Genomic DNA, 2,615 nt, shown 5'->3' with positions numbered 1-2,615 from the left:
TATGTATGTGTGCCTAGAATCCTGATGGTAATGGAGGAGAAGGAATTGTGGCATGGCCATTTCTCCAGAAGTTCATGCCTGACAGGCAGCCAAGTCACCCAGCCCCAGGAAGCAGTCCCTTGGTCATCCCGAGGTCTGCAGGGGGAGAAGGCAAAGAGGAAGTCCTTGTTAACTCTGGCTGTGTCCCATGGCTCAGAAGTGAAGACTTCCCCAGGCTGCAGACCAAGTTGAGGAGTTGGCCAGAGTTGGCAAGAAACTCAAAAACACAAGAATGGAAAGAAGCCAAGGACAGTGCAGCCTTCTCAGTCCGGGACCCTTAGTTCTGGGGGACTGAGGATGCTCTGTACAGTTGTGCCAAGGAGAAGGAGGGTGAGGGGCAGATAGCCTTGGGGCAGAAACAGAAGCAGGGGAGCCCCAGGGAACACAGCAGGAAGATGAAGAAGAAAATCCACCAGGAAGGAGACACTTTCCGGGCTACTCTAAACTCTCCAGGTCAGTGGAGACCAGCTTTAGGAAAGTTAGTGAAAAGAAGCTGGTCAAGGTTGAGGTTCCAGAGTACATCTGGATAGAAGATGGCCTGAAGGCCCTCGCCAAGAAGAAAATGTCCAAGAAAAAGGTGGAGCAGCAAGGCATTGTGTCACTTCAATGACGACGCTGACAAGGTCTTCTCCAGAACGCTTTATTACCCCAGGCTTCTTACAATCTTCTTCTTCCTTCCCTTCTTCCTCCCCAGCCTTCTTCTTTCCCAGCCCACCCGGGCTCCATATATATACGTCCCGCGAACCAGTCCTCTTTTGCCACCAGGCAAGCACTGATAGGCTGAGGCAGTGCCTACGCATTCCGGAACAGGAACGATAACCAAATATGGGCTTGTTTATGTGGAGGTCTGGGTGCTCTCGGCGCCATGTTAGGGCGGGGGCGCTCCACAGCATTGAGGAGCCAGCTCTTAAAAGGACGAAGGAGGAGAAGAAGAAAGGAAAAGGAGGAGAAGAAAGAGAAGGAGAAGAAGAAAGGAGAAGGAAGAAGAGGAAGAGGAGGAGAAGAAGAAGAAGAGGAAAGAAAGTGGACAGCAGAAGATCCTTGAAAAGGGGAACCAGACACAGATCTAGAGGTGGTTTTGGAAAAGAAAGGCAACATGGATGAGGTGCACGTAGACCAGGTGAGACAAAAGGCCTTGCAAGAAGAGATGGATTATGAGTCGAGCAAAACAGAAGCATCTGAAAACAGGAAGTGGACAGGAATCCAGTTTGGCCAGGGGGATACTGCTTGTTTTGAAAGTGAGGAACAGAAACTGAAATTTCTCAAACTTATGGGTGACTTTAAAATCCTCTCCCCCTCATCCAGCTACTCCCCTAGCATGGGTGGGCAGTCCAACATGGCCCTCAGCAAGAAGGTGGCCAACAGCCTGCAGCAGAATCTGCAGCAGGACTATGACCATGCCATGAGCTGGAAGCACAACTGTGGAGCCAGCCTTGACCTTTCCACTGCCCCCAACAAAATCTTTTATATTGACTGGAATGCCTCTAGGTCAAGTTGGGAGATTAAACTCTAGTGTTTGTCTCTCTGCCCTGCCCACCCCAAAAAAAGATCGATTTTCATATATTGCTTATGGGACTGTTTTGTTACATTATATTGGCTTTTATTTATTTATTTTTTTAAGTTTTGCTAAATTTGACTTTTGTTCCAAAAAGCTTTGCTCTATTATTAACAGGCAAGTTTAGGCAAGAATAATTTGGAACTCTTGATTGGTTTAAAATGAACACTCACACAGAAAAATTCTTAGTCTATGTGTCATAAAAGCTAAGAGAATTTATTTTAGTTGCCATGGTAAATCATTCCATTTATCTAGAAGCCCTCTAATACAGCCAATGCTTAAATAACAGCCACGCTTTCACCTTCCCTCTTAGGCTTTCTGTGGCTCTTCGCTTCTCGTATTTGGGTTTAATGAATATTTATTGAGCATCTACTTTGTGCCAGGCAGCATGTTAGTGAAAGTATGTGGCAGGAGTGTATCTTACTGAGCCCTTCTTGCAGAAAGGACATCAAACATTCAGGAAAACAATGTGGCCTCCATTCACTTCCTTAACTGCTAATTATTCCTTGGATAGTTTCTTACTACTGGGTTTTGCTACACGTTTTGTACTTTAATTTTAATGTTTCACAAACTAAATGCAGCATCATTTTCTCCCATAAAATGTATCCAACCTTGATCAAACCCATGGGTCACTGAACCTCCAAATGATCCTGCATCAGTTTTTCCCCCCTCAATTTCTAAGTTTCAGCTATTTGTTCTCAGAGCCAGCACATTCCTACCATATAGCACTTAGGCTGCACTTGAGGATTATGAATGAATCAGGGAAAAGAACTTCAGTGATAATGAAGGGAAGCATCACTACAAATAACTTCCAAGTGAAGTTATTTTTCAGTTAACACATAGTAAAGAATCTTCGTTACAGAAGATGTTTTCCTTGGAAAGAGTAAGGTGGAAATAGAAGTTTCGGGCTAGTATACACTCTGTTCTCAAAGAGCCAGGCATGCCTATACAGGCGAGTTTCCCACTGGATTGAGTACTAGTTAGTTGTTTTTGAAACTCATGTGTTTTCTAACGTCAGCTC

The 2,615-nt window shown here is 45.0% G+C and overlaps 1 pseudogene; it reads left to right on the top strand.

Annotated features, from left to right (window-relative positions):
* LOC102498417 (lysine-rich nucleolar protein 1-like) overlaps positions 1-1,552 on the top strand; it is a 3,284-nt pseudogene extending 1,732 nt beyond the window's left edge.
* Positions 1,553-2,615: the final 1,063 nt, after the last annotated feature.

This window comes from Tupaia chinensis, unplaced genomic scaffold (assembly GCF_000334495.1).
Source record: "Tupaia chinensis unplaced genomic scaffold, TupChi_1.0 Scaffold000100_1, whole genome shotgun sequence".
NCBI classification, from domain to species: domain Eukaryota; kingdom Metazoa; phylum Chordata; class Mammalia; order Scandentia; family Tupaiidae; genus Tupaia; species Tupaia belangeri.
This window is presented reverse-complemented; position numbering and strand designations above follow the sequence as displayed.